At 40.0% G+C, this 14,014-nt stretch overlaps 1 long non-coding RNA gene across 1 annotated transcript in view; it reads left to right on the top strand.

Moving 5' to 3' along the window:
- The window catches only part of LOC311517928, a 145,306-nt gene that overhangs the window by 105,821 nt on the left and 25,471 nt on the right, over nucleotides 1-14,014 (top strand). Inside the window, exons 3-5 of the long non-coding RNA XR_014710824.1 lie at nucleotides 6,523-6,690; nucleotides 8,045-8,156; nucleotides 10,194-10,315. This is a non-coding gene — a long non-coding RNA (uncharacterized lncRNA). The remainder of the gene's footprint in view (nucleotides 1-6,522; nucleotides 6,691-8,044; nucleotides 8,157-10,193; nucleotides 10,316-14,014) is intronic.

The following is a 14,014-nucleotide window of genomic DNA, read 5'->3' as shown; positions in this document are numbered from 1 at the left end:
GGTCCATTATAGAAATAAGGGATAGCTTCAAAAATTAAATCCATCTCAAAACCAATAATGTATTGGTCCTAGAATCTAATCTTCTGAATGTTATGTTCTGGGGAAGTTAAACAAAATCTGAAAACAATCTCTCTACACAGTACATTCCACTGTTCTGAAAAAGAATTTAGAGTTCAAGAAAGGTGTTGACTTGACAACCCTAGAAACTGCCATCCTCTATTAATCCAACAGAATATGTACAAGAGCAGTGCAAGTTTCACCTACAGTCACATGCCATTATGTTTCAAATCTAACTCGGAAGGATCACTTTAAAGCTCAAGAGGGGAGTTTGTTCTCTTTACTGCTATTATTCAGTCTGGACTTTCTTGTCTAAGAAGACAGTAATTTTTGTGAGGTAAGCCCCTGATCATTATTTGCAAATGGACTGAGACCACCAACTCAGGCACCTGCTTTAGGAAGACCTCTGTTATAAACCTACCCCGATATACATTATACTGCGAGTCTGATAATTGTGCTATAACTATATATTGCATTATTATTTTATTATTGGTTTGTTACTACTACCCAGTACAAGTGTAGTGCTGTACAAAACACAGAAGAAAACAGAATCCAGTATTGCCAATCTCAGACATTCAAAAATGAGATAATTTTAAAATCATGAGATTTTAAAAGGTTTTTTTAATTGCTTTCTGGATTTTGAGTCTTTCAGATTCATGCTTTCAACTTTTTCTTTGCAATCACAAGGTTTTGAAACTCATTGTTTTCTTTTAAATGAAAGATGAGATTCTCACATAATTGCATGACCCCAGAAGCTGAGGCTTTAAAAAAAGAAAAAAAACAGCTATTATCAGACTGGCAATAAGATCACAAAAGTTGGCAATAATGGAGCCACGCCCCAAGGAGCTAACATCTATGTTAAACACAAAGGACCAAATTCTGTTGTCAGCTATAGTGGTGTGAGTGTGGAATAGCACACTTACAGATTTCCACCACTGTGGGAGCAGAAATGGGCCAGCTCTGAACCTAGTATTATACTTGAAGACATTAGATTGATACATTTTTAATTTTCTGAAGAAACTAAAAATGTGTGTATGTGGGGGGGAGGGGTGTAAATAATTTTTTGCAAACATTTTATTTTGAAAAAAAAATTTTTTTAATTAATAAAAATTTGATTGAAAAGTTGACCAACGATATTATATATACAAACATAAAAGGCCTGATAGTGACTTTAAGCCACTGGCTGATGTAAATGCTCCAGAATACTGGGACTGGAGTGGATGGGTTATTACACAAAGTAAAACTATTTCCCCATGTTTATTCCTCCCTCCTCTCCCCCCCGCCCCGCTGTTCCTCAGATGTTCTTGTCAACTGCTGGAAATGGCCCACCTTGCTTATCACTACAAAAGGTCCCCTCCTCCTCCCCCCCCCCCCCCCGCTCTCTTGCTGGTAATAGCTCACCTTACCTGATCACTCTCATTACAGTGTGTATGGTAACATCTACTGTTTCATGTTCTCTGTGTATATAAATCTCCCCACTGTATTTTCCACTGAATGCATCCGATGAAGTGAGCTGTAGCTCACAAAAGCTTATGCTCAAATAAATTGATTAGTCTCTAAGGTGCCACAAGTACTCCTTTTCTTTTTGCAGATACAGACTAACACGGCTACTACTCTGAAACCAGAATACATTGTGTCCAACTCAGTACTTAGACCTTTGAAAGAATGCAGCATTGGTTATTCTCTACTGGCTGGTGCAAGAGAGGATGGATGCTCCTCCCAGTCTCCTTTGGGAAGGCTAGTACTGGTGAGGTACAATCCTTATGCTTACAGAGTTCAAGGATAAATATGGTGAATAGTTTCTATGCAGGGGTGAAGAAAGGGAAGACTTCTGGTGTCTTTTCCTTTCACACTTTTCTGTGCAGGGCTAGGCACAATTTAGCCCAAAATATGCATGATACACAGGTTGATGGTTGGGCCCTCATGCAGTCAGTGGTTTTATAAGTACGATATATAGGTACACATGAGCCACTGACTGCATGAAAATGAACACATAACCACAGGGGCACTGGAACAATGTGTACAGTGGGGGTGCTGAGAGCCATTGAATCAAACTGTAAACCCTGTATATGATGGAAACCACTTCAAGCCAGGGGGTGTGACAGCACCCCCAGCACCTCTAGTTCTAACACCTATGCATAACCATTACTAGCAACATACCCTGCAGTTTTCTGTCAAACACACACAGAGGAAGAAGCGTCACAAAAGTAGGGCGTGGCAGGAAAGAAAGGGCGGAAAAATGAGTGTGGGAAGGAAACAAAAGAGATGAGCAGAAAGGAAAACTAGGAAGAGCATCATCATCATGTTCCCATTATGCCTCTGGCATTTAGCACAGTGATGAAGCTCCTCCACTCCTGTCTGTTTCTGGCAAATCTTTCAATGGTTCCTCAGCTGTGCCCCAAGTTTTTCAGCTCGGCTTCCACGGCTCTTCACCATGTTGTTTTCGGGCAGCCTCATTTTCACTTGCCTTCAGGTGTCCATCTTGCATAGTCAGGGGAAAAAGGAGTCAGAAGAAATGTGAGCAGAGATGTAAGTTATTTAGAAATCCCAGAGGTTGTTTGTCCTTAGCTGTAAGTGCTGAAAACATCTGTTGAATGAGATGTGGAGAATCAGGCAAGGTATATCCCAGTGTCCCACAAGCAAGGAACACAAGCAGCTGTAGGTATGCTTTAATAAAGTCCCCTTGGCTCCTACAAATTATGGTGATTTTCCCCCCAGAGTTATCACTTAATCCCTGGCTGCAGAGCTACTTCCTTTGCATGCTAGCCTATATTTATCTACCCTCTAAAACTAAGCTCATTAGATCGTCAAAAGTGTAATAGATCTCCCTTGATCTGTCAGTTCATGCTAGTTTTCCAGCATGATTAGAGGGCACCACATTGAGTGGTGCTCCTAATTTCAGTATGTTTGCTTTTTTGGGTGTTTTTTTTAAGGATATACTTCAATCAGATTACATAAATCAGATTACCATTAGAAAATGGAACAGCCTTTTATGGTCCAGCCTGCAGCTAAACTTGTTCTTTCATTTATGGTTATTTAAAGCTGCAATTATTTAGTCAACGCAAGTCATAAAGCCTTTACCTCATTCCTTTTTTATTTTTGTTTTGTTTTCTAAGGAAAAATTAAACATTTTCAGTCTCGACAGGAAATCAAAATTACAGAACCAAACCAGAAAAAATGAGATAGAATCAACGTCTATTAAGGGAACACATGCAACAGACCTGACTGCTGTGTGATGCTGGATCTAAACATGCCGATTGCTCTTGATTGAAATTGTGTTATTATAGTGCTGTTTGCCTCATGTAGGGTGGGAGAAGAGCTTGAGAATAAGCTCTTATAATAGCATGGACTTCTATGGCAGAGCTGAACTGTGAATTACTTTCTCAAGTTATACAAAAATGAGCCCATGGAACATTTCACACTACAGTTATAAATATAAAAAGGATAGGGAAGACATGGCATTGCATTTTGGCAGTGTATGCAAGTATTATTTTTCATTCCTACAAGTCAACTGAAAATGCGTAAACACTAGATGGGGGTCCAGTGATATTTCCTTGTGACCTGGCTGGTTCAATATGTTTGTTAGCCTAGCTAGAAAGATTAAGGGGGAACTGCCAAGATACTTGCTCATTGGCTGCTTTTCTGGAAGCATTGACCCATAACTAGAGATGGCATTGAGTCAGAGCTAGGTATTCAGTGCTCATGGAGACATAAGTTAAATGTGGGCTGTAAAGTCTATGCTCTTCAAAGCCAGCTGGAAATATGCTAAGTGAGATTAATACCAAGGTATAGCAACAATGTGGATCCTCCTATGTAAGATAAACAATGTAATTGGGAAAAGGGTGCTGTAGGATTGGAAACTGAGAGAACACTATGATCCCAGGGCAGTTTTATTGGTTCTGTGAGGAGTTGCTTCCTGTGTTGGTTTACAGGAATTACAGTAATATTATGTAACTACTTTATACTTGTGTTACATTTTCAATCTGCAGTTAAAATATTAGACACATAAAAAACAGATTAGGGTTATTGTGAGATCTGGAAAGGAGCATTGTCTAATGGCTAAAGCACAGGATTGGGAGTCTGGAAATCAGCCCTTTGTTCATAACTATCTGATTGCTAATGTGTGACCTTGAGCAAGTCACTTAATCTCTCTGTGCCTCTGTTTGAACCTCTTATTGGCAATCTTTGTCATGTGGGAGAACAGTGGCTGCTGTGGAAGGGGTGGGGATTCATCCTGTGGCTTCCACGTAAAGAGCACATCTTTGAAATCTGCTTTGCACTCCATGAGATGAAGCTTCCTGTGAGACGTGCTGAATCAGTTTCCCGTGGCCACTTTTTAGGCAAAATGGAATTTTATAGGTGGCTTGTTTGGGTACATCCCCACTCCAGGTACTGCTGCAATGGACCCACAACCTGGGTTATGCCACCTTCCACTAATGCAACTGAGGAAATGCATGGGCGGAGAGATTATTACCTCAGTGTGCTGTGGTGAGATACTTCTGCACTTGCAGCTCAAAACTTCACTGTTTCCTCCCTCCCCTCCCACCACCTGCCCCAAGTCTTGTCCAGTTACTGTCCTGTATCACTCCCAACACTGGTTCAAAGGTTTCTCCCTCTCACTGAATGTCTTTTTTTTGGATTATTTTGCCCCAGACATAGTAGCCCCCATTTTTCTATATTGAGTCCTAGTGTGTAATTTTCACATACGTTGTATTATTTGCTGATGATTGTAGCTTCTCTCAAATTAGTATAAGCTGTTAATTTCCCTAACATGCAATTTACTTCCTCTTCTAGATATTAAACAAGTCAGAAATGTTAAACAAGGGCCTGTAATGTGTGTTGTCACACTCATATGAAAGGAATTCTAGAAGGGCACTGTTACTTTTGAAAGGTTTTTGAGCTTTAAGGCCCAGATCCAATAAATAACTTAAGCATATACTTATCTTTATGCATTTGAATAGCCCCTGACTGAAATAGGACCACCCATATGCTTAAAGTTAAGCACAGGCTTTTTAGTGCTTTTTTAGATGAGTACCTTGGGCCCTGATCCAAAGCCCATTAAAAACCAGTGAGACTTTTCCCATTAATTTCGATCGGCTTTGGATCAGACCCTCAGTAAGCATCCCACATGTTTGGATGCTTATTCAGTTCTGATTGGTCTTGTGGAAATTTTATGCTCTGATTATGTGTATTTTAATGTTTACCCAAAGCTCTGGATAGGTGCTTTTTAAGAAAAATGAATAAATACAAATAAATATGGGGACGCCCCTTTCCTTCTGTGATGCAGGGCCAGACTCATGACACACACATCTTGTGCTTGGTGTCACACTGTGCATCTATTACCCTACAGACCAATGTGCTTGCCAGCTGTTGCAAAAGTAGAATCAGGAGAGTTGTTCTTATGTTGCCATGGAAATATTATTATATGTGGTGCGCCTTGCGTGGTGAAGCTGAGAAACAGCGTCATGTATGAAAACTTTATGAGGTCACCACATAGACGTCAGTGCTTCCTGAATGAAGAAAAGCTTGAAAATAGCTTGTTGGGTGTGGTCTTTTTTCAAACAAGTCGATAACAAACTCAGGAGGTTTGTGCTGGAAAGGGAGCTTGTCAAATTTAGCGTGCACAGGATTCTGAAGGTAGTTACAGGGTAAGGAGAGAGTATTAGAAATGGTAATACAGCCTCCAAATAGTAACACCACTGTAAGACAGGTGTGGAAATGGTAACTGAATTTTCCCCAGCTGATCAGCTTTGGGCCAGGAATTGTCTCTTAATCTCCACTGCAGCTAGGAGGTGTAGTTCCCAGCTCAGTAGAGATACATATTCTAAAAACAGTAGTGTGGCTCTGGGCTAGTTACTCAAGTACCTCAGGATCTCAGATGAGATTGCACTAAAGGAGCTAGCCTGAGCCACCACCTTGATGTCATCACCATATGGCTACTTCGTGTGCATTAGTTCTACCAGAGGCGGCGCTACGTGTGTACATCTACTTCAACAGGGAATTACACCTCCCAGCTGCAGCAAAAATGCACTCTTAGCTATGTCTGTGCAGTACTCAGCACAATGGGGTCCCTAGTCCAGAGAGAATCCTTTGGGCATACCATAATATAAATGTTTACTACTATACAGGAGAAACTCTATGTGTGGGAATAACCATTTACAGGCCTGTGCCCCAAGTACTGGTAGCATTAGCTAAATGGCAAGACTTTAACTTCAGAGTTCCAAAACCTTTCCTTCTTGCCTGTTTCCTCATCCTTAACAACAATTCATTTTGTACATTTCCCTTTGGCCAAGCTTTTTTCTTATGTGCTTTTGACAGAGACTATTTACAAGAGGGGTGGATACTCCTGGCTTCTTAAAAGAGGCTCATGGGCTGTGTGTGGGGAGCCTGACGCCAGATATTGAAACCTTAGTTTCAGGTCTTCCTTTTTACTTTGAATAAACAATGGAAATCCATTATTTACAGACTGCATTGTAAACAACTGTGGCTGAAACGTACTCTTACTGGGAATCTGGCATCATAAACCCAACAAGAGAAGAAGGAAAGGCCAACCCATTGAGGGAAATAGGACTGAAGACATTTTGAAACAATCAGCAAACACTCAGTGGTTCCATTTATGCAGAACATAAACAAGTAAGTAAAACTGAAGATACCTGTGGTGAAATCCTGGCCCTGCTGAAGTCAATGGAAGCTTTGCCATTGACTTTAATGGGACCAGGATTATACTCCTTGCCGTTCATTTTATGATCTAAAGTAAACCTCAAAAAATGGCAATTATCTGATGCTGTGACTGGCTAACATACAAGGTGTTCATTTTCTAGAATGACCCAGTACATGTGGTAATAAGGGAAAATAACATTTTAAAGCTTTATTTAAAAAAAAATCTTACACTAACATTAATGACGGTGGCAATGAACATTTGTTGGGGTCACTGGCATTTGCTGGCTATGCCTCTGACCTGAGGTCATCAGCTCCCCTCAGCTGGTCATCAATGTTTTGCACTTTGACTGTTACTGTAGCCTGAAGTTTGCATTTTATTAAATGTTACTTAGGGAAATCCTTGGTATCTATAAAATTTTCCAAGCAGCATCCCTTCGGATTGTCTCTTTTATTGCCTCTGATGCACTGACAGAGCTCTCCAATAAAATCCACAAAGCCACTGCGCCATCCTCTCCTTCAAACTCCCCTTTGTCGTGGTGCCTACAAAGCACTCGGTAAACAGGTAGGGCTCAAAAAAAAAAATCCGTGTGCACTTTTTTGGGATAAAAAACTGAGCATTTCATGAAAAGTTTTGGCTTTCTGGAGAAAGTTTAGCTTTTTCATCAGAAATAAAGAGAACAGTATCAGCAGCTCAAAGAAGGTCTGAAACTGAGTTCCTTTTTTTTTTTTTTTCCCAGAATTTTTACAGCCTCGTGTTTATGGAGTGGGTTTATAAGCAGCTGCCTTTTACATGTGTGTAGCATTAAACCAGCTCCCTAGCCTGTAGGTCGGAAGGATGGAGAACATGGAGCTGTGGGAGTGGAAGATCTCCTTTGCCATGCAGAAGTGGGGAAAGCTGCCTGTGTATCTGTATAGATTGGTCCCATCCCAATGTTGTTATAGTGACAGACCTTTCTGAATATTAACTGCTTGCTGCTGCGGCCCAAGAGAATCATTTCACAAGGCACAGGATAAATTATCTTTCTTATATATTAACATTTGTGCAGGACAATGGCTAGCTAGTATAAATTTAGAAAGATAGGGTGGGTAAGGTAATATCTTTTATTGAACTAACTTCTGTTGGTGAGAGAGACAAACTTAAGTGAAGTGGCCCATTAATGTGTTAACAACTTATGATAAACAATTTGTTCCATCTTGTATTAAGCTGTGAAGAACTTCTTCAGACCTGAAAAGGAGCTCTGAGTAGCTCAATAGCTTGTCTCTTTCACCAAAAGAAGTTAGTCCAATAAAAGATATTTCCTCACCCACCTTGTCTCTCTAATTTCAGATACCTGTGATGCATGCTTGATGGCTAATGATATTGTTGTCAGAAGCTGTGTTGGATGGATCTGGGCCAAGTGCATTTCTTCCTCATCATAGTTTAAAAATGCCAAGCAGAGGTACGTAAATGAGTCTTTGTGTCATTGCTACTCATGAAATCACACTTTTGCTCTCATTGGTAACCCTTTTTACTACTTTTTTCTGAGTTTGGTATAACACTAAGGGTTTTTGTTGGGTTTTTTTCCACTGAAAAATAGTTTTTTGTCTTATATGAAAAATGTAACAAACTGTTTGTATCATGAAAAATAGTCCCATTTTACATCCAAATGAAAAAAAAAATTCTAATTGAAATTCAATATTTTTGCTTTTCAGGTGTTGGGGTTTTTTTGGGGAGAGGAGGGGGGGTTTGGTCCCTCTCCTCATTCCCTCATCCCATTGCTTTTCCAGTGGAAAAAATGGGGAGAAACAAAACAGGAGAAAAAAACTGAAAACTGATTTTTGTTTCATTTTAATTAGAATCAAACCCAATCAAAATGAACTTTTTCCATTTAGAACATAAGCAAAATGAAAATTTTCATTTCAAATTGAATGCAAATGAAAATTTTTGTCTTGATGAAAATTTGAAAAGATCAGTGAAAAATTGTGAACAAACTGAAAATTGTATTGTTTTCTCCTAAAATTCTTGCAGAAGTGAATTGCCATCTTTCAATCAGCCCTTCGTATGATACTACAAAGAACTGGACCCAGTTCTAATGTCCTTACTCAGCTAAAGCATCCATTGACTTTGATGGGAATCTTGGCTCAGTAAGGACTATGGCACAAATTTAGGACTATGGCACTTATGTACCTTTGAGGATCTCGGGCTACAGAATTGGGTTTTTAATAAATGCCTATATTGTATCTTACATAAAATTCTTTCCAGTATAATGAGAGACTTAGTCTAAGATTTTCAAAGGAGTCTATGTGAGTTACATACCCATCTCCCCCAGAAATTCAAAGGCTTCTTTTGTAACGTGTTTCTTGTAAACAGCGACTATATACTTAGCAGGGTTTTTAAAAACTCAAACATTGATTACACAGTTACAACTTTTGCACTATATTCATCTCTGGAGTAAATTCTATTATATTCAGTGGGTTTGCACCAAGGTTAAATCTGGCCCAGTGTTGTTCACCCAGAATAAGCTCTCCAGCAGAAGATAAATTTTGCTGTATTTATAGAAGATAAAACTAATAAAGTCATAGATTCAGAGAATCTTGAGATGGTTAGGTCATTTAATCCATCTCTATAATAATGCACAAGTCATATATTTTTTAACAGTTCTAGGAACTAACCAGTGGAACAATCCACCATGGGTCCATGACAGGTAATTTTTAAATCAAGATTGGATGTTTTTCTAAAAGATATGTGGTAGGAATTATTCGGGGGGGAGTTCTATGGCCTGTGTTATGCAGGAGGTCAGACAGATGATCACTATAGTACCTTATGGCCTTAGAATCTATGGAATCTAGGAAAGATTGTTCCCTACGGTATATTCTCCAGTACTTTGTGAAGACAAATTTCAAATATCTCAAGTGATAAGCTCTCCACCACTTACCCTGGGTATCTGATCTATGATCTAACAGACTATAGAAAGCTTTTGTTATTACTCAGCCTCTTTTTTCCTTTACTTAACTTTATGTCATTACTCCTAGGTAGGCAGCAGCACCAAGCAATTCTTCTCCCTCCTTTCTGTTGTTACCCTTCATTTACTTTGTAACGGGTTGTGACCCCATATTGCGAAGCCATTTAGCCAAATAGTACATATTTAGTTCTTTTAAATTTACCTCATGTCACATAAATAGAAAAAAAAAGCCATCTAAAAACAATCGGGGAAAGTATTGGGTTCAAACTTCTCCCCTTGCTCTTCAATAGTTCAATTAATGCATTGTCTCCTGTGGCCTGTTTAATAACTATACTCCCCTGAGCCTTACTCTGATTACATTTAGACTAAATCCATGTAAGTGACAAGAGAGGAGGCCCATCCTGTATCCACAGCAAACTCCTTCACAAACTCAGTTACTGCTTTCATTTGCACATTCTCCACCCACACACACACACAGTGACCTCTGTTATGTACCTAATGCTTAAGATCTAATTTCACTTTTGTTTTTTAAAGATTGACTTAAAGGGAAGGGAGAATCATGCAAAATACTGAACACAGAGAGAAAAGGAAATGGATTAGAGACTGCAACTGCTGCCAACAAAGTTAGAGCACTCGACTTGAAGGGCTTATTAACAGTAAGTCAAGCTCAGGTCCCTTACTCCAAGTTAAAAGATAACATGGTTTGGTATGCATACAACTTTACTGTCCAAGAGATCAAAGTATAGAGGTGCCTGCATTAGAATCAGAGATCACATAAAAAGATAAGTGAATTTCATGAGTCATCCAGTACTGAATCTAAACCTCAAATGCAGCCATCTCTAAACTTTGACCCACCTGGATAGTAAAATCGCTGCCCATGGCAGAACACATTAATAGTGATTTTACATAAGCCCTGCAAGGTCATTGTTGCTGGCAGCTGCCATCTATAGTCTTAGGATATATTTCCTTATGCATACCATTTTGCAAGTTGCTCCCTGCAAGACACTTACAAACCCCAGATGTTTGCCCTAAATAATCTTTCCTAATGGAAATAATATGAAGTACTGATGACTGGAAGTCAGTGAGGCTACACAACTTCTGCCTCAGCAAGGAGTAGGCCATTTATGAATCTCTCTTCAGAGTGTTTTTTTTAAAAAAAAAATACTGAAAATAGCCAGATAGGGGTCATGCTGATGAAGAAGAGCTTCAGGTGGCTATGGAAAAGTAAATGTAATTGGTCTCATGAAATGTGATTAAGAAAAGTTTTAACTGGTTATAAAAATATGATTATTTTTCACTATTGTATCAGTAATTAACTTTTAGATGCAATGGATTATGCAAAACGTCCCCAAATGTTTAATTATGAGAAAATACAGGATGCTGATAATCCTTTGTCATTTGAGAAGTGTGCATTTCATACCTTAAAACCTTCCTCTGAGTGTTTGCAAGCTTTGAGTTTCATTATTCTAGCACACAACAGCAGCCTTTCATGCATTTTGTTTTTGCTCTGTGTCACAGGGTTAGCTGGCCCTTTAAAGGGGGTTGGGACTCAGCCTCACCTAAGCGAGATTTAGCCCACCTTCCTGCTGGGAGATAGACAAGAGGCCTGTGGCCAATTGGAGGAGATTCCAGGGAAAGTAGACTGGGAGTCAGTGCTCCAGAAAGACTGAGAAACCAGGAGGAAAGGGTACAGGATTAGGTCCAGGCTGAGCCCACAGGAAGAAACTTTGGGAAGGAAAGAGAGCAGTTTGTGTTTCCAGCCCAATTGTTTAGGGTCCCGGGGCTGGAAACCTGTGGTAGAGAGTGGGCTCAGGGTCCCTCAGGTTACCTCTGTCTCTCAGGCAGCATCAACTGTTGACTAAATATAAGAATGGTCAGACTGCAACTGACCTTGAAGTCTGTTTAGTTTGGTATCTTGATTTCTGAGGATCTCTCTTTTGACCGCCTAGAATTGAAACACACAGAACACCCCCTCTTAGTAGCCTGCACGATTGCTCAATGCACTGTGGTGTCAGGTATTTCTCTTCATTATCATTTGCTCCAGCAGAGTCCATTATATGCCAAGTGTTGGTGAAATCCTGGTCCCACTGAAGGCAGTGGGAGTACTTGCTCTACAAAGCTTGCAATCTCTGTAGACGACCAAACAGATAAAGACTAGGGGAAGTAAAAAATATTTTCAAATGTGAGTTTATTTGTGGTCAAATGTGTGGGTGAGTCAAAAGTTGGAATGGTAGCAAACACAGGAGAAGAAACTTCACTGTTAAGTGATCTAGAGAGCGGAACAGAGCAAGCTAGCAATGAAGAGAGGCTTGGAAGTAATAACCTGAAAGTCCCAGAGGCTGGTGAGCAAACAAACCTCAGAAACACTAACAAATAAATGTAACCCGACAATCACATCCATCACATTAGAGCATATATTTTCCTCCTGTCCTAATATCACTTTTTCATGTAACCAAGCAACTCCCACCTACTATGGGGTAAGATGTGAAATTAGACTGTAGAAGGGAGATGGTTTTAATATGGAAAAAGTCTAAGAGCCAGGGAGTTAAACAATTGCCTAAAGATAGTCTTTTTTTCAGCACCCCTTTCCATTGATCTTTCCAGAGCTGACTCCTCAGCTTTGATCCTTAATCTCAGAATCGTAATAATGTTCCGAGCATTAATTGATTCTCCTTAGCTAGTGAGTTTGGAGAACCCCCCCCAAGACCCTCAGGAGGGCTAAAAGGGTGGAGTGTGCTGTAGATTACGCTACCTCTAACAACAGACACTTTGCTCGCTCATCTTGCTCTTCCAACACATACTGTCTATGACTGTGCTTATTTGATGCTTGTACAAGTCAATTGCATTAATTGTGTGTAGGAGAGGATGTGCTTCTACTGACATCTTTTATCTGAAATGAAATCCTATAGCTTTCATCCTGCAAGTGAAAATCCCTTCTATAAATTCTTCCCATTAGCTCAGCCCTCTTACTGGGCACACTGAACTTGTCTCCCTCATAGCACTGGATGTTCTGCTCTGCCTAATATTAATCCTTAATTGCAGTGTAATATTTGGTACAGAACTATCCTGTCTACTCAGCGAGAGCTTTTTGGGAGCAAAGCTCCATTTCCTTCCTGTATATTTCAGTGTTAACCCTCATTAGCAGTTGTTCACTATATAGCATCTGTAGGAAATGCGGTAGCAATTATTAAGATTCAAACAACAAAACAAAAAGTGTGTGTCAACGGGTGGATAAAATCTGATAGTTCAGCATTACTGCTCTGAAACATATGCTGCCTGAGAGATGGAGGGCAGAGAAGGAATTTTTATCTTTAAGCCTGCTCAACATTAGAAGTTCTCGAGGGACAAAAAAGTCTCTTTAGAGCCAAGATATTCCCTTGGATTTTGAGCATATCGCTAAATTATTCAGCAGTTCCTCCTAACTTTGCTCCAGAGAGACATCTTCGTGATCTGAAACACTCTCTTTTCTTTTGCCTTTGAATGTGCACCATTGAATCACCTGTCATATTGGCAGGATTTTGTACATATACTGAGTATGCACCACAGTTAATTCTCCTCTGGAAGAAATGCAAGGGGGCGATAAATATAAAAATAAGATTAACAGCATAGCTGAAACTAAATTAAGTTAGGCTCAAAAGTTCATGGAGCGCAGCTGAGGATAAAAAAGATAGAGGAAAATATTTAGTGAGCTTCTCTCAGCAGAAATGCCAGTATGGGAAGTGGGCCAACCTTCCTGCAGGTCATGCTTTTTCACCCTGCTTCTACATAAAATTTTGCTATGAGGTTATGTGCTGCACTGGAGCCAGAAAAACTGGAAGTATTCTCCTTATATAGCATTGCTGTGAACTCTTCAACCACTGCCACATTCCACCCCAGCAGTGGTTGCATCTCAATGGTTGGTGAAGTAGTTCCTGTGTGCATAGATGGAGTACACAATCCTTCCGTAGAAAGATGCTACATAAACATAATCTATCATTAGTTCTATTGCTATTATTAATAATGTTGTTGGGCTATGTCACTTTTCTCAATCAGATGGGGCCTGATCCAAACCCCATGCAAGTCAATGGAAAGACTCCCACTGATTTAATGGGGACTGGAGCAGGTCCATGTTGAACAAAAAATGCAGCTACTGAAATCCGAGTGGTCCAGAGTCTCTGCTGTGCTAATCTTCCCCTCAGTGTGGCCAGGCGTAGGGACATCAGGGAACCACTTACAGATTCCTGATTCTCAGGATGGGGTCTTGCCACCCTGTACCTCAGCAAAGGCTGTTCTAACTCCTGATTACAGGCTACTGTCCCTAAGGCTCATACTCTGGCCATACCGACTCCTGCCTTGACATGCCATCAATGTGTCTT

The sequence above is a fragment of the Lepidochelys olivacea genome, assembly GCF_965140295.1.
Source record: "Lepidochelys olivacea isolate rLepOli2 genome assembly, chromosome: 3".
NCBI lineage: Eukaryota > Metazoa > Chordata > Testudines > Cheloniidae > Lepidochelys > Lepidochelys olivacea.
Note: the sequence above shows the minus strand (reverse complement) of the source record. Positions and strands in the feature narration are given on the sequence as shown.